This window comes from Dasypus novemcinctus, chromosome X, assembly GCF_030445035.2.
Source record: "Dasypus novemcinctus isolate mDasNov1 chromosome X, mDasNov1.1.hap2, whole genome shotgun sequence".
Taxonomy (NCBI): Eukaryota; Metazoa; Chordata; class Mammalia; order Cingulata; family Dasypodidae; genus Dasypus; species Dasypus novemcinctus.
Genome location: NC_080704.1, coordinates 112,657,583 through 112,680,362, shown reverse-complemented (window position 1 = coordinate 112,680,362; position 22,780 = coordinate 112,657,583). Strand labels below are relative to the sequence as shown.

Below are 22,780 nucleotides of genomic sequence, written 5' to 3'. Positions count from 1 at the left end.
GCTTCCTTACACTTTGCCCGCCTGTTCCTCGTAACCTCCCTGTATTATGGCCCTTCTCAGCAGCAGTTTGTGCTGCTTCCTCCCTCTGCCCCTCCTCCCAGCCACTGTTATCTTCCCCCTCCCAGCCGATCACTGTTCTCCCCGCCTCATTTCAACCGCCCTCATCCCGTATCCGCCCCGGCACAACCTCGGAAACAACCCCCTCTGCCATCAATGGCTTACGTCATAAACCGCAGGTCCGCCCTTGCCTCTGCAGCCAATCCTCAGCTGCCCCGCGGACATGCCCCTCCCACAACCTCCCCGCCTCCATGACACTATAAAACCCCATGTACTTCCCAAATAAAATCAGACCTGCGCATAGACCTCGTCTCCGTGGTTTTTCCTCCATCAAACCGCGCGTCCCCACCAAGCCTTGAGCCGCCCGCTGCCGCCCCGGTCAGGCCGTGGCGTAGGCCCGATCCCCGGCAGCGACTCGCCTGCAGTGACCCGCCTGCAGTGCCGCAGCGGAGGCCAACAGGTATATATCCAGTAGAACTGAAAACAAGGACACAAACCAATACATGCACAACAATGTTCATAGCAGCATTGTTCACTATTGCCAAAAGTTGGAATCAACCCAAATGACCATCAACTGATGAATGGATAAATAAAATGTGGTATATACGTACAATGGAATACTACTCAGCTATAAGAACAAATACAGTACAAACACATGTGATAACATGGATGAATCTTGAGAAGCTTAAGTTGAGTGAAGCAACCCGGGCATTGAAGGACAAATACAACATGACCTCAATGATATGAAATAAGTAATCCAAGCTGCCTCAGAGAACTAGAGACTGGATGATAGGCTTAAAGGAAATTGGGGGGTAGAGGAAGGATGCAAGCTGACTCCTACATGGGTGAAATCTATGTTAAGCTGGAGGTAAGTATTTGTACAAGGAAAAGATAAAATGGGGGCATAGGGTTACCTTTGGGTGGGGCTTTGTGGGCTTGAGGGGGGCTAGGGATGGGAAGATGGGTAATAGTGCCCAAGAAATTGGTGGGAGGGTAGGGCAACATACGAACATAGGAGATTGTCAGGTATTTCGTTGAGAGTATAAAGCTGAGAAAATTTTTTCAAAAATATAATAAGAAAGGTTACCTGTTTAAGAGGCTTAAAGGGGATAATCTGATGCAGGACAGGTTCTTAGGGAATATTTGAATGCTCATTTTGTCAAAGTGGGCTGCATCATTTGATAGAGATCCATATGATGAGAGTGAAGGTTTACTCACATCCTGGGGAGGACAGATGCCCTCAAATTTAGAGAATTGTATCTCTCAAGAGAAATGGAGGCTCCCAATGCATTAGGGCAGTTGAGCATGTCAAGCCCTCAACAGTGCTGCAAGTATCTCTGAACATGGCCCTTCAAGCAATGAAGATTGACTGTCACTATGGGCCCTAAGGGGAGGGGAAATGTGGTATTGAATAGGCGGAACCAATGTAACTGTGTGGGCAATAGAAGTGTTCCACAAGTTTACACAAGGATGGATATAAGACATGTAAAATTACACCAAAAATATATAGGGGCTGATAGGCTAAAATGTAAATCATAATTTAAACATAAGATAACTGAAAATTTAGAAAATGGTATAGTTTAAAATATAAAACACAATGTAAACACAAATGTTTCCTTGTTTGAAAGCTATTGTCTCAATATCTGTACATCAGTTTCAGCAAACATAGTATGTATGTAAAAAGATTATTTCTGTGGAAGGGAAAAGTTTTATGTTGGATATGTGGGAGTACTGTATATTGTATATATGAACTACTGTGATCTAAAATTCTTATGGGGGGCAGAGGACTTGGCCCAGTGAGTAGGGCATCTGTCTACCACATGGGAGGTATGCGGTTCAAACCCCGGGCCTCCTTGACCCATATGGAGCTGGCCCATGCACAGCGCTAATGCACGCAAGGAGTGCCGTGCCACGCAGGGGTGTCCCCCACATAGGTGAGCCCCATGCACAAGGAGTGCACCCTGTAAGGAGAGCTGCCCAGAGCGAAAGAAAGTGCAGCCTGCCCAAGAATTGTGCTGCACACATGGGGAGCGAACACAACAAGATGATGCAACAAAAAGGAACACAGATTCCCATGCCACTGACAACAACAGAAGTGGACAAAGAAGACACAGCAAATAGACACAATAGACACAGACAACCGGTTTGGTGGGGGGGGGGGAAGGGGAGAGAAATAAATAGATAAATAAATACATCTTTAAAAATAAGGAAAATAAAATTCTTGTGAAGATAAGCTTAATAATTAGAAAAAAGAAAATAAAATGATAGGATGTACAATTTTTCCAAATTAAAATATATTCTATGTATAACCTTTAAACTCATCGCTATATTTCATTTTACTAATAAGGGAACCTGGCAATATATTGGGCTTCACTTTTCAGGAAGTTTTAGATCACAGAGAGGTTCAACAATGGCAGCGGAGGAATACTGGTGTGGCACGTTATTGACAGGGGACACATGTTTGGCAGGGATTTCTCCAGGGCATATATCCAGGGTACATAAAAATGTTAGGATATTTTCATAGTGCTTACAATTAAAAACAACAACTGAGGGAGTGCTGAGTTCCTAGCCAGGAGAGTTCTATCACAATCCCTAAAGGAACAGCAACAATCTCCCAAGTGCAAAGGCAAAGACCAAAAAAGAATGAAGGTCCAACAATGAGCCCCTGATACTAATGACTATGCTTGTGAGCCTGTGCACCTGAAATAAGAAAAAGGTCTAGAGCAGCAGTGTGCCTAAGAGTTACCTCCTGAGAGCCTCCGTGTTGCTCAAATGTAGCCAGTCTCGAAGCTAAACTCAGCATGTAAATTCATTGCCTTCCCCCCCAACACAGGACATGACTCCTGGGAATGACCTCCCTGGCACCGAGGGATCATTCCCAAGTACGAGCTGATGATGTAACTAGAAAATGACCTTGAATAAAAGATTCAACTTGGACCAGCAGAATATCTCTGTCTACATATAATAACAGGAGTTAAAAATGCTTTTTAACCTAAATCAAAGGGGAAATGGAAAGCACAAATGAGTTTATAAGGCTATGAATCTCTAAAAAAGAGCCAGGAGGTTATCAGAGGGGTTGCCCTTATGCACACCTGAGCAGAGTCCCAGAGACAAATAAAGAAGATACGACGCCAGGTATTGGTTCTTCTGAGGGCTACAGAGAGCCACAGGTTCAATGGTCAAGGCACATGGAGTTCAGTGCCATGTCTGTTGGCCCTTCTTTGGAGTTGGTGTTTCTGTGTGATGGAGCTGGACTCAGATGTGATCTCTTTTCCCAAGCCTTTCCTGTTACTGTATCAGAATTGTAGTTGGTGTTGTGGTTTAATATATACCCACGGGATCTGAGTCTCTGAACTGACCATATGATAGCCAGTTCCTGAGCCTCAACAGACTTCAGCTCCTACACTCTGGTTTATTGAACTTACCCCACTCAGCTAACATGGAGTTGAAGAAGGTCAAATACCACATCATGAAGCCAAGATTGCCTACAACTGAAAGCAGGAGGATTGCATCCAGCATCCATGTGGAATCTAAGCCCCTCTTGATATAGATGTGGAGTGGACACAACCATTCCAAGGTCCACAGGATGGAGAAATAGAGTATGGATTAGAGTAGACTTACTGATACTCTATTCATGAACTATTGTGATTAGTAATCAAAGAAAATATGGCATTGGTGTGGGGAAAGTGGCCATGGTGGCTGCTGGGGTTGGGGAATGGGAGGAAGAGATGAGATGTGCGGGTGTTTTTGGTACTTGGAGTTGTCCTGGGTGGTGCTGCAGGGACAATTACTGGACATTGTAGGTCCTCCTATGGCCCACTGGATTGAAAATGGGAGAGTGTGGGCTTTGATGTGGACCATTGACCATGAGGTGCAGGGATGCTCAGAGATGTATTCACCAAATGCAATGAATGTCTCATGATGATGGAGGAGAATGTTCCTATGGGGGGAGTAATGGGGTGAGGGTGTGGGGGGTATATGGGGACCTCATATTTTTTGAAATTAATATTAAAAAATTGAATAAAGCAAAAAAAAAAAAAAAGGAACAGCAACAATCCCCCATGTGCAACGGCAAAGACCAGAAAAGAATGAAGGTCCAACAATGAGACTCTGATACTAATGACTATGCTTGTGAGCCTGTGCACCTGAAATAAGAACAAGGCTTAGAGCTGCAGGGTGCCTAAGAGTTACCTCCTGAGAGCCTCTGTGTTGCTCAGATGTGGCCAGTCTCGAAGCCAAACTCAGCATGTAAATGCATTGCCTTCACCCCAGCGTGGGACATGACTTCCGGGGATGAGTCTCCCTGGCACTGAGGGATTACTACCAAGTACCGGATGATGATGTACCTAGAAAATGACCTTGAATAAAAGGGTCAACTCGAACCAGCAGAATATCTCAATCTACATATAACACCAGGATTTAAAAATGCTTTTTGACCTGAATCAAGGGGGAAATGGAAAGGACAAATGCGTTTATATGGCTATGAGTTTCCAAAAAGAGCCGGAGGTTATCAGAGATGTTCCCCTTACACACACCTCAGCAGATTTCCAGAGACAGATAAAGTAGATAAAACCCCAGGTACTGGTTCTTCTTAGGGCAACAGAGACCAACAGGTTCTATGGTCATGGCAGATAGAGTTCAGTGCCATATCAGTCAGCCCTACTTTGGAGTTTGTGTTTCTGTGTGATGGAGCTGGACTCAGATGTGATATTTATTCACAAGCCTCTCCTGTTACTTTTATCAGAATTGTAGTTGGTGCTGGGTCCTGAATCTCTGGACTGACCATGTGATGGCCAGCCCCTGAGCCTCAACAGACTTCAGCTCCTACACTCTGGTTTATTGGACTTACCCCACTCAGCTAACATGGAGTTGAAGAAGGTCAACCATCTCACCATGGAGCAAAGAGTGCCTACAACTGAAAGCAGGATTGCATCCAGCATCCATGTGGAATCTAAGCCCCCTCTTGACACAGATGTGGAGTGGACACAACCATTCCAAGGTCCACAGGATGGAGAAATAGAGTATGGATGAGTGGACTTAGTGATAGTCTATTCATGAAATATTGTGATTAGCAATCAAAGAAAATGTGGCATTGGTGTGGAGAAAGTGGCCATGGTGGCTGCTGGGCTTAGGGAATGGGAGGGGAGATCAGATGTGGAGGCATTTTCAGGACTTGGAGTTGTCCTGGATGATGCTGTAGGGACAGTTACCGGACATTGTATGTCCTCCCGTGGCCCACTGGGTGGAACCTGGTTGAGTGTGGACTATAATGTGTACCATTGACCATGAGTTGCAGCGGTACTCTGGGATGTATTCACCAAATGCAATGAATGTCTCACGATGATGGAGGAGATTGTTGTTATAGGGGGAGAAGTAGGGTGAGGGGGGTGGGGGGTATATGGGGACCTCATATTTTTTTAATGTAATATTAAAAAAATAAATAAAGACAAATAAATTAAAAAATGCTTTTTGACCTGAAGAAAAGGGGGAAATGGAAAGGACAAATGAGTCTATAAGGCTATGCGTCTCCAAAAGAGCTAGGATTTTATCAGAGTGGTTGCCCTTATGCACACCTGAGCAGAGTCCCAGAGACAGACAAAGTAGATACAACCCCAGGTAGTGGTTCTCCTGAGGGCTACAGAGACCTGCAGGTTCTATGGTCATGGCAGATGGAGGTCAGTGCCATCTCAGTTGTCCCCACTTTGGAGTTTGTGTTTCTGTGCAATGGAGCTGGACTTAGATGTGATCTTTGTCCACAAGTCTCTTCTTTTACTTTTACTAGGACTGTAGCTGTTGCTGGGGTTTAATGTATACCCAGGGGACCTGAATCTCTGGACTGACCATGTGATACCCAGGCCCTAAGCCTCAAAAGACTTGCAACTCCCACACTCCGGTTTACTGGACTTACCCCACTCAGCTAACATGGAGTTGAAGAAGGTCAACCACCGCATCAGGGAGCCAAGAGTGCCTACAAATGAAAGCAGGAGGATTGTATCCAGCATCCATGTGGAATCTAAGTCCCCTCTTGACATAGATGTGGAGTGGACACAACCAATCCAAGGTCCACAGGATGGAGGAATAGAGTATGGATTAGAGTGAACTTACTGGTATTCTATTCATGAACTATTGTGATTAGTAATCTAAGAAAATGTGGCATTGGTGTGGAGAAAATGGCCATGGTGGCTGCTGGGGGTAGGGAAATGGAGGAAGAGATGAGATGAGGGGGCATTTTCAGGACTTGGAGTTGTCCTGGGTCATGCTGCAGGGACAGCTGCCAGACATTGTATGTCCTCCCTTGGCCCACTGGGTGGAATTGGGAGAGTGTGGGCTATGATGTGGACCATTGACCGTGAAGTGCAGTGGTGCTCAGAGATGTATTCACCAAATGCAATGAATGTCTCATGATGATGGAGGAGATTGTGGTTATGGGGGGAGGAGTGGGGTGAGGGAGGTGGGGGTTATATGGGGACCTCATATTTTTTGAATGTAATATTAAAAAAATAAGAACAAAAAAGAGAGAAAAAAATAAAAAGGGAGCAATTAAAAAAAAGACTTACAAAACATAAACAGCGAATTGGCAGAAGATTGACCTATATGGTAAGTAGTAACTTCAAATGTAACTGTTTTAACCTCTCCAGTCAAAAGAGATGGTAGAATGGATGAAAATCATGGCCCAACTACCTGCTGTCGGGAAGAGACTTACCTACTAGCCAAAGATACAAGTTGAGTCTTGGTGAAAGGATGAAAAAAAAAAAATACCAGGTCAACAGTAACCAAAAGAGATCTGGGGGTGCAGCACATATATCAAAATTGGAATGATGCAGTGAAAATTACCATGGCCCTTGCACAAAGATGATATGCACATTTCTGATACCTTAAATATTTTTGGACATTATGTAATAATTAAAGAGACATATACCAAGAGAAAAGAGCAATCATAAATATTTATTTATGTACCTATACAGGGTGTCTCAAAATATATGAGGCAAACACTGGAAAATTTGAGGGGAGAAACAGATGCCTTTAAATAATAATGGGGGCTTCAATACACCACTCTCAGAAACAGATAGAACATCTAGACAGAGGATCAATAAGGAAACAGAGATCTTGAATAATATGATAAATGAAATAGACCTGACAGACATATACAGAAATCTGCATCCCAGACATATACAGAACTCTACTCCCTCTTGTTTGGGAGCTTATGAACTATTTGTAGAAATTACGAACCATTCTCCAGGATAACCACATGGTAGGTCATAGAACAAGTCTCAGTGAATTTAGAAAATTTGAATTTATACAAAACATCTTTGTGACCACAATGGGAAGAAGCCGGAAATCAATAATGGGTGGGTGGAGAACTGGAAATTCCATAAATAAATAGAAGTTAAACAATACAATCTTAAACAATCAATGGGTCAAAGAAATTGCAAGAGAAATCAGTAAATATTTCAAGCAGAATGATAATGAGAACACAAGATTTCAATACTCACAGGATGCCATGAAAGCAGTGATGAGAGGGAAATTAATAGCCCTAAATGCCTATATTACAAAAGAAGTCAGAACTAAAAGCAATGACTTAATGTACACTTGGAAGAATGAGGAAAAGAACAGCAAACTAATGTGAAAGCAATCAGAAGGAAAGACATAGCAAATATCAGAGCAGAAATAAATGAAGTTAAGAATAATAAATAATAGAGAATCAGCAAACCCAAAATCTGGTTTTTGAGGAGATTAATAAAATTGACAAATCCTTATTTAGACTAACAAAGGAAAAAGAGAGACAATGAAAATAAATAAACCAGAAACAAGATAGGAGACATCATCACTGAACTCACTTAAATAAAAGGATCATAAGAGTATACTATGAACAACTGTATGCCAACAAATTCCTAGAAATACACGAACAAACTACAATCACTTTAGAAGTAATAGAAGACTTCAACAGATGAATTACAAGTAAGACAATTGTATCAATCATCAAAAACCTACCAAGGAGGGAAAATCCAGGACCAGTAGGCTTTACAGATGAATTCTACCAATCATTCCAAAAGTAAATAATAACAATCCTGCTCAAACTCTTCAAAAAATTTGAAGAGGAGGCACCACTCCCTAACTCTTTCTATGAAGGAAACATCACCATAGCACCAAAGCCAGATAAAGATACACCAAGTAAAGAATATTAGAAACCAATCTTTCTGATTATTTCAGATGCAAAAATCCTCAAGAAAGTACATTCAACTAGAATCCAACAACTCATTAAACAAATCACACCCAATGGGTTTTATAACAGGTATGCAAAGGTAGTTCAACACGAGAAAATTAATTAATATAATACAACACATTAACAAATCAAAGAAGAAAAATCACTTGATTATCTCTATTGATGTGAAAAGTCAATTGACAAATTCCAGCTTAATTTCTTAATAAAACCACTTAGAAAGTTAGGAATAGAAGAAACTTCCTCAAGATGATAAAGGACATATATGAAATACCCACAGTTAATATCATGATCAATGCTGAAAAATTGAAAGCTTTCTGTCCAAGGCAGGGGTTCTTAAGAAGAGGTGCATGAGCTTGAATTGAAATTTAAAAAGAACATTTTTCCTGTAGGGGCATGTTGGTGTGGGTGTGATATATTTATTAAATAATACACAACATAGTGTGGACTTTGTAAGGTGTCCATGATTTTTCACCTGATTGGCATGGGGTCTGTGGAACAAAAAATGTTAAGAACCCCTGCTGTAAGATCTGGAACTTGACAAAGATGCCCATTGTAACCAGTTTTATTCAACACTATGTTAGAGGTTCTTGCTAGAGCTGTTAGGCAAGAAAAATAAAAAAAGGCATCCAAATTGGAAAGGAAGTGCAGTGAGGAAAGCCGCCCAGCGTGAAAAGAAAGAGCAGCCTGCCCAGGAATGGCGCCACCCACACTTCCCGTGCGGCTGACGACAACAGAAGCGGACAAAGAAACAAGACGCAGCAAATAGACACCAAGAACAGACAACCAGGGGGGGGGGGGAAATTAAATAAATAAATAAATAAATCTTTAAAAAAAAAAAAACTACTAGAGCTAATAAATTAGTTTAGCAGTGACATGATATAAGAACAACACTCAAAAATCAGTAGTGTTTCAATACAGTAGTAATGAGCAATCAGAGGCGGGCAGCAAGAAAAAAATCAATTTAAAATAGCAACTCAAAGATTCAAATAGCTAGGAAGAAATTTAACTAAGGATGGAAAGGACTTAACATGGAAATCTACCCAACATTGCTAGAAGAAACCAAAGAAGACCTAAATAAATGGAATGACATTCCATGTTCCTGGTTAAAGAGACCAAACTTCATCAAGATGTCAAATTTACTCAAATTGATTTATAAATTCAGTGCAACCCGAATAAAAATTCCAATAGCTCTTTTTTTTTTTTTTCAGAATTGGAAAAGTCAATTATCAAATTTATTTGGAAGTTTTAGGGGCCCTGAATATCTGAAAATATCTTAAAAAGGAAGAATGAAGTTGGCGGAATCACACTACCTGATTTTAAAGCATACAGGGTTCAAAACAGCATGGTATTGCTGCAGGATACACACACTGACTGATATTCTCAAATTGAGAGTTCAAAAATAGACCCACACATCTATGGCCAACTCTTATTTGGCAAGGATGGCAAGTCCACTCAACTGGGATAAAATAGTCTCTTCAACAAATGGTGCTAGAAGCACTGGATATCCATATACAAAAGAATGATGGAGTACCCTATCTCACATCCTGTACAAAAATTAACTCCAGATAGATGAAAGACCTAAATATAAGAGCCTGTACCATAATACTCCTAGGAGAAATGTAGGAACGCATGTTCAAAATCTTGTGATAGGTAATGGTTTCATCATCTTTATTGTCAAAGCATGAGCAATGAAAGAAAAATTAAATAAATAAAACCTCCTCAAAATTAAAATTCTTTGTGCTTAAAAAGGAGTTTGTAAAGTAAATGAAAAGGCAGCCTCCATAATGAGAGAAAATATTTAGAAACCACTTACCTGATAAGGATCTAATATCCAGCATATATAAAGAAATCTTACAACTCAACAACAAAAGACAAAGAACCCAATTAAAAATGGGCAAAAGATTTGAACAGACATTTTTCCAAAGAGGTTATGCTTATACAAGTCTCAGCCAGACTTCACAAACTGCCACAGTAAATGAAGCCTCAAACAAAAGTGTTCCTGAGGACCCTTGATATGTTCAGACACCATAGGCAATTGTCATGGCCTCATGAAATCAAAACCTCCTCAGTGGGCCCTATTTGGGAATAAATGAAATGTTATTTTCCCCAATATAACATAGTTACTCATGTATAAATCCCCTAATCAGGATTCTTCTTCTTTTACTTGAATTTATAATTTCCAATTTATCTTTTAAGTACATTTCTTTATTTTTATTTCTTAATTTACAATATGCATTCTTATTTATTTATTGCTTGTATTTTTTAAATTAAAGTTAATAAATCACAAGGAAGTTTACATTAAAAAACAAGAAAAAAACAAAAAACATAAGAGTTTCCCATATAACTCACTCCCCACCCTCCACCACATCATTTTTGTAAATTATATATTTTGGAATATATATACATCACAAAAAAAAGCCACATTAAAAATATAAGAGATTCCTGTATAACCCCCACCATACCACCCCACTCCTTCCACACCAACAACCTCCCCCATCATTGTAGCACACTCGTCACACTTGTTGAATACATTTTGGGGCACTACTGCCCTACATAGATAATAGTTTACCCTGTAGTTCACACTCCTCCCTAGTACTTTCAGTGTGTTATTTCTTATTTATTTTTAAAAGACACATAGATCACACAAAAATGTTACATTAAAAAATATAGGGGATATCCATATGCCCCATTTCCCACACCCACCACTTTTCCCACATCAAAAATTTCTTTCATTAGGGTGGTACATCATGGCAATTGATGAACACATTTTGGAACACTGCTACACAACCTGGATTATAGTTTATATTGTAGTTTACACTGTTTCCCAATCCATTCGGTAGGTTATGGCAGGATATGGAATGTCCCTGTAACATCATTCAGGACAAGTCCAAGTCCTGAAAATGCCCCCGTATTACACTTCTTTTTCACTCTCCCTGCCTTCACATTTGGATCATTCCTATTCCATTTGAGCCCTGAAACCAAACCAATATGTGGCCATCTCCTACTCTCGAGTTCTTCAAGATTGCCCTGAACAACTGAAAAAAAGTGTTGATGAACCAGCCCCATCCCAAAAACAAGGACCATCTTCAACTGCAAGCAAAACAATTCCATTCCTCTGCTCCATAACTATACATCTCTTCTCAGCCTAAAGCAGTCAGTGACCATTGTCCCAAATCCCTCAAGATTGGGGATTGAAGAAAAATAAGAGAAGAGTGTAATCATGAACCAAGCAAAGTTATTGATATTGCTGTTATAATCTTGTTAACTATTTGTAGCATTTGTATAATAAATAAAATTGCAAATAAAAAGGAGAGCTGGGGTGGCTATACTTACATCTGATAATATAGATTTTAAGTCAAAAACAGCTACAAGGGACAAGGATAGTCATTATATTCTGATAAAAGTGAAAATTCAATAGGAAGATGTAACAATTATAAACATTTATGCTCCTAACAGCAGAGCCCCAAATTATATGAAGCAAAAACTGACAGATTTGAGAGGGCAAACAGTGTTCTTCATTAATAGTAGGAGACTTTAATATCACACTCTCAATAATGGATAGAACATCCAGTCAGAAGATCAGTAAAGAAGGATAAGACATGAGCAATCTACTAAATCAACTAGACCTAAAAAACATATGTAGAACACTGCACTCAACATAAACAGAATACACATTCCTCAAGAGCACATGGATCATTCTCCAGGAAAGATCATATATTGGATTGCTAAACAAGTCTCAATAAACTAAAAAATATTGATATCATACAATATATATTTTTCAACCAAAATGTAATGAAACTAGGAATCAATAACAGAAGGAAAAAGGGAAAATTCACTAATATGTGGAAATTAAGCAAATACTCTTAAACAAACAAAAGTTTAAAGAGGAAATCAGAAGCAAAGTTTGGAAATATCTTGAGGCAAATAAGAATGAAATTACAGCATAACAAAACTTATAGCATGCAGTGAAGGCAGTGCTGAAAGGAAAATTTAGAGCTCTACATGCTTACATGAGGAGGCAGGACAAGATGGCATCTGAGTGAGTAAACCTACATAATCTCTCCTGCAAATGACCAGCTGAGTGGGGTTGGAAACTTGCTGGAGCAGGTTGCTTTGGGAACCTACAAATCAGGAGGTGTCTGGACGTACATTTGGAGAGACTGTGACAAAAGTAGTGCTTGCTAAAGGTAAAATTGCGGGTATCTAACACTGAAGTCAGAAGTTATGGGAAGGAAAAACCCTTCCCCTTAGAACTGAGGGATGCAGTGTTCCATGAAAACTGTTGGTTGTGCAGCAGCGTTTCTAAGCCCCATGTTTGCCAAATACATGATCCGTGTTCCCTGAAATGCTGTAACCCACATTCCACAGACCCAAATACCCCGAGTCAGCAATATCCCAGGCTTTTGTTTCCTGAATCCAGCACTTCCTAAAATCCTGGATTCCCCTAGCCCTCCATTCTTAAACTAACTCTGGGAGTGGGAGGGTTTTGGAGGGAGGTGCAGAGGGGACTGCCAAGTACAGGTTCAATTTTCTGGTCCCCATCCCTTTTTTTTTTAGCTTAGAGGAGCATACCAGTTGACTTGGGGAGAGCCTAGGAAGAAAGGAGAGGAGAATGTGCTGAGAAAACCTGATGTACCTAAATACGCTGTGATAGGAAAATTGGTTTGGGAGAAGGTGGAGTCAGAAAATTAACTAGCCCTCCTGTAGCACACCTAAGGGAAAGGGACAATAGGGCATGATTTGCAGGCTTCCAATAGCATACGTAGGGTTCCTGGCAAGGTATGTGTGCCCTCTCTCAAGAAATTAAGGCTAATTACTTTCTGTGGTGAGTTGGTTCACCAGGCAACCAATTGAATCTCCTACCAGACCCCTCATAAACCTTTTCTGCTGCCCTGGAAGAGAGGGAAGTGAGGAAGGGAGAAAGGGGGAAGGTCAGACTCCTAAGCATTTTATTTAACTACAAAGAGGAAACCTTGCTTGAAGCCTTGTCTGGTCTTTTTGGTTGGTTTGTTTTCTTGTTTTTCCTTCCTCTATATCCCACAGTCCTTTTTTCTTCTTTCTTTTCTTTTTTTCATTACCTTGCTTGCTTCCCCCTCCCCTTTTTTTCACTTCTTTTTTCTTCTTTTATATTAGGTGCTGCAGGAAGCATTTCTTATTTGCTGTGTTTCCTCATCCTCAATTTCCTCTTTCCTGTGTGTACTGATTTCGGCTACCAATGCTATCCACTTTCCTTCACAGTTTTCTATTCTCCATTGTATATTGTATCTCTTACTATCCATCTCTCTTTGTTTAACCTTCAATATTTCTACCTTTTTATTTCTAATACCTCTGTACTGTTTTCTGTCTTTTATTCACTCATTATATTATTGTTCATTCTTTTCTCTTTCCCTCTCTCCTGACCACACTGGCCTTTTAATTCATACTGTATTCTTCCCTATGTACAGATTACTACTGCATTATAGGCACTCCACTTTTCTTACTGATATAAGTCTACACAGCTTACATGAGTTTAATGTCCGTTCTCTAGATCTCACATGGTTCTTCTGCTAACATTTACTATCATTACTACTATTAACCTTTTCCTTTTCCTACCCATTTTGCTTTCTCTGGCCCTAATATTTTCCTTCAAGGGAACTTAGTCAATAACATGGAAATAGAATAAGAAGAACAAAGTGACAAAGAGAAGACTTAACACAGACACAAAAATAACAACTAATTAAACCCCAAGAGTAGATGAAGAAGCTAATCAACTGAATAAACCCATCAAGGTAAAATGATGATAAGACAGCAACAAAAAACTACAAATCAAATCAATAATCAGGATAACATGCCCCAATCCAATGAACAAACTAAAAAACAAGAAGAGAAGCAGAACATTGAAAAACTGATCAAAGCTCTCAAAACATACAGCATGGAAAAATTTAATGAAGGGAAGGAAGAGACTAATGATATTAAGAAAACACTTGGAGAGCATACAGAAGAAATTGTAATCATGCACAAATAGATCATGGATATGATGCTGATGAACAGCACAATTCAGGAAATTAAAAATACACTATCAGCAAATAACAGCAGATATGAAGAGGCAGAGGAAAGAATTAGTGATGTGGAAGACAGTATATCTGAAATCAATCAGATAGTAGAATTGATAGATAAAAAGATAGAAAAAATCCTGCAAGGACTTAGGGACCTGAATGACAATGCAAAATGCACAGACATATGTATTATAGGCATCTCAGAAGGAGAAGAGAAGGGAAAGGGGACAGAAGGGGTATTGGAGGAAATAATGGTTGAAAACTTCCTAAATCTACTGAGGGAGATGGATATACAAGTCTGGCAAGCACAACACCCTCCAAACAGCGTAAACTCCAACAGGCCTACCCCAAGACCTATACTTGCCAAGTTATCCAATTCTCAAGACAAAGAGAAAATACTAAAAGCAGCAAAAGAAAAGAGAACCATGACATACAAAGGAGGTGCCATAAAATTAAGTGCTGATTTCTAATTTGAAACCATGGAGACAAGACAGCAGTGGTATGACAGACTCAAGGAACTAAACAAAAAATTCCAACCAAGAGTACTCTATCCAGCAAAGCTAGCATTCAAAAATGAGGGAGAGTTCAAAATAGTCACAGATAAACAAAAACTAAGAGAGTATGCCAACAAGAAACCTGCCCTTCAAGAAATACTAAAGGGAGTTCTGCAGGAGGAAAGAATAAAACAGGAGAGACAGAGTTGGAGGAAAGTGTAAGAGCAACTAAAAAGACAAAAAGAGGAAAAGTCAAACAAAATATGACAAACACAAATCCAAAGAAAATATGGCTAAATATAAGTAATTCCTTGAAATTAATAACACTGAATGTAAATGGATTAAACTCACCTGTCAAGAGATTCAGACTGGAAGACTGGATAAGGAAATATGACTCATCTATATGCTGCCTATAAGAAACACATCTTAGACCCAGGGATATAAGGAGATTGAAAGTGAATTGCTGGAAAACAATCTTACAGGCAAACAATAACCAAAAACAGGCAGGAGTAGCTATATTAACATCAGACAAAATAGACTTTAAATGCAAAACAATTGTGACAGACAAAGATGGGCACTACATATTAGTGAAAGGCGTAATCTTTCAAGAAGAAAGAACAATCATAAACATTTATGCCCCTAACAAGGAAGACTCCAAATATGTGAGGCAAACATTGGAAAAAATAAGTGAAGGAATGGATGCCTCTACAATTATAATGGGGGCCTTTAATACACCACTATCACCATTGGACAGAACATCTCAAAAGAGAATCAATAAGGAAACAAAGACTTTGAACAATATATTAGAGGATCTGAACCTAATAGACATATTCAGAACATTACACTCAAATACAGCAGGATATACATTCTTCTCAAGTGCACATGGATCATTCTCCAAGATTGACCATATGCTAGGCCACAAAGAAAGTGTCAAAGAATTCAGAAAGACTGAAATTATGAAAAATAATTTCTCTGACCACAGTGGAATGAAGCTGGAAATCTGCAAGGGCCAGAGACACAGATTTGTCACCAAGATATGGAAGTTAAACAACACACTCTTAGAAAAACAGTGGGTCAAGGAGGAAGTCTCAAAAGAAATCACTAACTACCTTGAAACTAATAAAAATAATAACAAAACATATCAAAACTTATGGATGCATGCAGCAAAAGCTGTACTGAGGGGAAATTCATAGTCATAAATTAATACATCAAAACAGAAGAAAGAGCTAAAATTGAAGACCTGACTGCACAATTGGAGGAATTACTAAAAAAATAAAATAAAAAAACCAAACTGAACTCAAAGGAAGTAGAAAGAAGGAAATAACAAAGATCAGAGCAGAATTAAATAAAATAAAGAAAACAATGAGCTGGTTCTTTGAGAAGATAAAGAAAATTGACAAATTGTTAGGTAGACTAAGAAAGAAAAAAAGAAAGAAGACGCAAACATACAAAATAAGAAATGAGAAAGTGAATATCACCACTGACCCCACAGAAATAAGGACTATCATAAGAGGATATTTTGAAAAACTATATTCCAACAAAAAGGAAAATTTAGAGGAAGTGGATAAATTCCTAGAAACACATAAGCAGCCTACATTGATGAAAGAAGAAATTGATGATCTCAACAAACCAACTACAAGAGATAGAATCAGTCATTAAAAATGTCCAATGGCAGATAGGGTTCATTGCCATGACAGATGGCCCTTCTTTGGAGCTGGTGTTTCTGCGTGGTGAAACTGGACCCAGAGGGGATCTCTTTTCATAAGACTATCATGCTACTTTACTGGAACTGTAGTTGGTATTGGGGTTTCAGATATATTTAGGGGATTGAATCTTTTTACTGACAATATGATAACCAGGCCCTGAGCCTCAACAGACTCCAGCTCCTACAATCTGATTTATTGGACTCACCTCACTCAGCTAAGATGGAGTTGAAGAAGGACAACCACCACACCATGGAGCCTAGAGTGCCTACAACTGAAAGCAGGAGGAATGCATCCAGTAACCATGTGGAATTTGAGCCTCCTCTTGACATAGAGGTGCAACGGACACAACCAATCCAAGGACCTCAGAGAAAAGGTGGCATTGGAGTGGAAAAAATGGACATGGTGGCTGATGGGTATGGGGAATGGCAGGAAGAGATGAGATGTGGAGGCGCCTTTGGGACTTGGAGTTGCACTGGATGGTGCTTCAGGGGCAATCACCGGACATTGTTAATCCTCCCAGGGCTCACTGGATGGCTGGGGGAGAGTGTGGGCCATGATGTGGACCAATGACCATGAGGTGCAGAGATATCCAGAGATGTACTTACCAAATGCAATGGATGTGTCATAATGATGGGAGTGAGTGTTGCTGGGGGGGGGGGGGGTGCGGTGGGGGTGGTGGGGTCGAATGGGACCTCATATTTTTTTTAATGTAATATTTTACAAAATCAATAAAAAATAAATAAAATAGATTTAAGAGAAAAAAAAATGTCCAATGGGAAGTGGCTGTGGCTCAATCATCTGGGTTCTTGTCTACCATACGGGAGGCCCTGGGTTCACCTCCCACGGCCTCCTTGTGAAGGCAGGCTGCCCACATGACATGGAGAGCCAGCAGCCTGCAAGGATCGTGGAGTGCCATCCGGACCACAAGCGCCACAGATTGCACCCGGCCTGCAAGTGCCAGGGAGTGCTGCCTGGCTAGCAAGTCCTGTGGAGTGCTGCCGGCCAACAGTCACCATGGAGAGCTGACTCAGCAAGTTGATGACCAAAAAAAAAGAGAGAGACAAGTAAAACACAGAAGAGTACACAGCGAATGGACACAGAGAGCAAAAACAACAAGCAAGCCACAAGGTGGGGGGGGATAAATAAAAATAAACACAGACACACAGAAGAACACATGGTGAATGGACACTGAGAGGAGACAGCAAGCAAAAAGCCACAAAGGGGGGGGGGGATAATAAAAACAAACAAACAAACAAAAATACGTCCAAATATGAAGAGCCCTGGGCCAGATGGTTTCACAGATGAATTCTACCAAACATTCCAGAAAGAACTAAACTAATCTTGCTTACACTCTTCCAAAAAATCTAAACTGAAGGAACATTGCCTAACTCATTCTATGATGCCAACATTACCCTAATACCAATCCAAACAAAGACATCACAAGAAAGGAAAATTACAGACCAATCTTTATAATGAATCTAGATGAGAAAATCCTCAACAAAATATTTGCTAATTGTATTAGACAACACATTAAATGAGTTATACACCATGACCAAGTGGGATTCATTCCTGGTATGCAAGGATGGTTCAATGTAAGAAAATAAATTAATGTAATCCACCACATAAAGAGACTGAAGGGGGAAAATCACATGATCATATCTAAAGATGCAGAAAAAGCTTTTGACAAAATACAACACACTTTCTTGATAAAAACACTGCAAAAAATCGGAATAGACAGAAACTTTCTGAACATGACAAAGGGTATATATGAAAAACTCACAGTTAACATGATTTACAAGGTGAAATCCTAAAATCTTTACCTCTAAGATCAGGAACAAGACAAGGATGCCCACTATTACCCCTCCTATTTAACATTGTTTTAGAAGTACTTGCTGGAGCACTGAGGTAAGAAATATATACAAAAGGCATCCAAATTGGAAAGGAAGAAGTCAAAATTTCACTATTTGCCAGTGACATGATCCTATACACAGAAAGCCCTGAGAAGTCTATAGGAAAGCTTCTAGAACTTATAAATGAGTTCAGTAAAGTTGCAGGTTATAAGATTAATGTGCAAAAATGAGTAGCATTTCTGTACACCAATAACGAGCAATCTGAGGAGGAAATCTAGAAACAAATACCATTTACAATAGTAATTTAAAAAATCAGATACCTAGGAATAAATTTAACTAAAGATATAAAAGACTCATACACAGAAAACCTAAACAACATTGTTCAAGGAAATAAAATAAGACCTCAATAAATGGAAGAATATTCCCTGTTCATGGATAGGAAGACTAAATATTATTAAGATATCAAATCTACCAAAATTGATCTACAATTTAATGCAATCTCAATAAAAATCAACACAGCATTTTTTAATGAACTAGAAAAACTATGAAATTTATTTGTTAAGGAAAGAGGCCCTGAATAGCCAAAGACATATTGAAAAAAAAAGAAATTGGAGGAATTACAGTACCTGATTTGAAAATATACTACAAAGCTAGAGTTGTGAAAACAGCATAGTATTAGCACAAGGATAGACACACTGACCGATGGAACCAAAATGAGAATTCTGATATTGATCCTCATCTATATAGTCATATGATATTTGGCAAGGCCACCAAAACTTCTAACTGGGAGAGAATGACCTCTTCAACAAATGGTGCCTGGAGAACTGAATATCCATATGCAAAGAAAGAGGTTTACTATCTCACACCTTATACAAAAATCAACTCAAGATGGCCAAAAAACCTAAATATAAGAGCAAAGACCAGAAAGACCTTGGGAAACAATGGAGGGAAGCATCTACAGGACCTTGTAATCTGAAATGGCTTCATGACTTTCATACTCAAAGGACGAGCAGCAAAAGAACAAATAAATAAATGGGACTTCCTCAAAATTAAAGACTTTTTGTGCCTCAAAGGTTTATGTCAAGAAAGTGAAAAGACAGCCTACCCAATGGGAGAAAATATTTGATAACCATATATCTGATAGGAGACTAATATCCTGCATACATAAATAACTCCTCTATCTTGAAAATAAAAAAAACAACCCATTTTAAAAATGGGCAAGAGATTTGTACAGACACTTCTCCAAAGAAGAAATACAAATGACTAAAAAACACATTTAAAAATGCTCAAAATCATTAGCTATTAGGGAAATGCAAATCAAAACTTCAATGAGATACCATCTTATTCCCTTAATATTGGCAGCAGTGGAAAAAACAGAAGACTAAAAGTGCTGGAGAGGATGTGGAGGGATGGGAACACTCACCCATTGCTGGTGGGAATGCAGAAGGATACAGCCATTCTGGAGGACGGTTTGTCAGTTTCTCAAAAAACTAGCTATAGATTTGCCATATGACCCAGCATTTCCACTACTGGGCATATACCCACTCTTATGCAAGTAAGACTGTTGGGAGGATGGGTCAGATGGCCCATGAAATTGGGGGGAGAGCTGCGGGGAATATTTGAACATGGGAGTTTGTCAGGTGTGTCGTTGACACTATAATGTTGAGAAAGCTCTATAGAAAATATAGTAAGTAAGGATTACCTGTTTAAGATGTTTAAGGAGGGGGGATCTTGCACAGCAGCAGGCTTCTAGGGAATGTGTTAGTGCTCATTTTGTCATAGTGTGGTATATCATTGGGTGGAGACCCATAAAATGAGTGTGAAGGTGCACCCACAACCTGGGGAGGACTGCTGTTCTCAGAGAGAGGGATTTGTGTCTCTTGAGAGAATTTGTGGCTCCCAATGGGTTAGGGTAGTCTAGTATGTCAAGCCCTCAGCATTCTTGCAAGTATAGTGAATCTGGTCCTTCAAGTAATGAAGATTGGTTGTCACTGTGGGCCCTGAGAGGAGGGGGAGAGAGGTATAGAATAGATAGAACCAGGATAACTGGGGGGCAATGGAAGTGTTCCACAAAACCATGCAATGATGGATATAGGACATGTTAAAATACACCACAAAGGTATAAATCTATACCTTTTATATTTTTTATAAAAAAATAAAAATTTGCGAAATATCACACGGTCTAGAATATAAACCATAATGTAAACCAAAATGGAACCATGTTTGAACACTATGTTTCAAAATCTGTACATCAGCTGCAAAAAATATAACATGAACAGGTAAAAAGATCATTGCTGGGGAAGGGGGAAATGGGTTTGATGTTGGATATATGGGAGTCCCCTATATTGTATATGTAAATTACTGTGATCTTAAACTTTTGTGAAGATGAAATTAAGAATTAGAGGAAAAACAAAGGAAAGGTTGTAGACACTGAAGAAATGAAAGAAATTGCCTTGCCACTGGACATACAGGACAACACCTATTGCAGGGATGAAAGGCCAAATATCATAAACAAAGCTTTACTGTATTTTTCATTTTCTAATACCCCAGTTTATTTTTACTTCATTTTAGTTTTTCTAAATTAGTATATGTTCTATTTCTAATCTTTAAACCCATCACTATATTCATTTTACTATTAATGGAACTTGGCAATATATTTGGCTTCATTTTTAAAGAAGTTTTGGAACACAGAGAGGTTCAAATATGGCAGGAGAGGAACACTGGTGTGGAGTGTTATTGATGGGGGGGCACATTGTTGGGAGGGCGTTCTCCAGGGCATGTATCCAGGGTACATAAAAACGTTTGGATATTTTCATAGTAGTTACAGTTAAAAATGACAACACAGGGAGTGCTGAGTTCCTGGCCAAGGGAGCTCTATCACATTCCCCAGTGGAACGGCAACAATTCCCCAAGTGCATTGGCAAAGACCAATAAAGAAGAATGGTCCAATAATGAGCTCTTGATACTGATGACTATGCTTATTAGCCTGTGTGCCTGAAATATGAAATAGGTCTAGAGCTGCAGAATGCCTAAGAGTTATCTCCTAAGAGCCTCCATATTGCTCAAATGTTGCCACTCATTAAGCCAAGTTCAGTAAGTAAATGCATTACCTTCCCCCCCAGTGTGGGACATGGCTCCCAGGGATGAGCCTCCCTGGCACCAAGGGATTACTACCAAACACCACCTGATGCTGTAACTAGAAAGAGACATTGAATAAAAGGTTCAACTAAGACCAGCAGAATATATAGCCTCGATTTAATATCAGGAGCTAAAAACTGCTTTTTGACCTTGAATGAAAAGGGGAAATGGAAAGAACAAATGAGTTTATATGGCTATGAGTCTCCAAAAAAGAGTCAGGAGGTCATCAGAAGGGTCGTGCTTATGCACGCCTCAGCCGGGTCCCAGAGACAGCTAAAGTATATACATGTACTGGTTCTCCTGAGGGCTACAGAGACCCACAGGCTCTATGGTCATGGCAGATGGCTCTGGAGTTCAGAGCCATATCAGTTGGCCCTACTTTGACTTTGTGTTCCTGAGTGTGATGGATTTGGACTCAGATTTGACCTTTCTACACGTGCCTCTTCTGCTACTTTTACTGGACCGGTGATTGGCACTGGGGTGGGTGTATACTCAGGACACCTGAATCTCTGGACTGTCCATGTGACAACCAGGCCCAGAGCATCAGCAGGCTTGCAAGTCCTACCCTCTGGTTTATTGGACTTACCCTGGCCAGCTAACAGGGAGATGAAGAAGGCCAACCACCACAACAGGGAGCCAAGAGTGTCTACAACTGCAAGCAGAATTGCATCCATCATCCATGTGGAATCTAAGACCCCTCCTAATATAGAGGTGGAGTGGACATAACCATCCCAGGGTCTACAGGATGGAGGAATAGAGTATGGACTAGAGTGGATTTATGGATATTGTACTATGGAACTATTGTGATGAGTAATGGAAGAAATTGTAGCACTGATGTGGAGAAAGTGGACATGGTAGCTGTTGAGGGTAGGGAGAGGGAAGAAGAGATATGATGTGGGGGCATTTCAGGACTTGGAGTTGTCCTGGGTGGTACTGCAGGGACAGATGCTGGACACTATATGTCCTGCCATGGCCCACTGGGTGGAGTGGGGCAAAGTGTAACCTACAATGTAAACCATTATCCATGTGATGCAGCAGTGCTCCAAAATGTATTCACCAATTGCAATTAATGTCCAATGATGATGAAAGAGGTTGTTGTTATGGGAGGAGTGAGGTGAGGGGGGTGGGGCGTATATGGGTACCACTTAATTTTTTTACTGTAACATCTTAAAAAAATAAAGGGAGAGAAAATATTTGCAAATTAATAATAAAAAATGGTAACCTACTCAATGGAAAAAAAACTTGGTAACTATTTGTCTGATAAGTGCCTATTATT

At 39.8% G+C, this 22,780-nt stretch overlaps 1 protein-coding gene and 1 pseudogene across 1 annotated transcript in view; one reads left to right on the top strand and one right to left on the bottom strand.

Moving 5' to 3' along the window:
- NRK (Nik related kinase) overlaps nt 1–22,780 on the bottom strand; it is a 295,895-nt gene that overhangs the window by 161,828 nt on the left and 111,287 nt on the right. The gene's annotated exons all lie outside the window — the stretch shown is intronic.
- Nucleotides 6,848–6,944, top strand: LOC111766998 (U6 spliceosomal RNA; annotated as a pseudogene).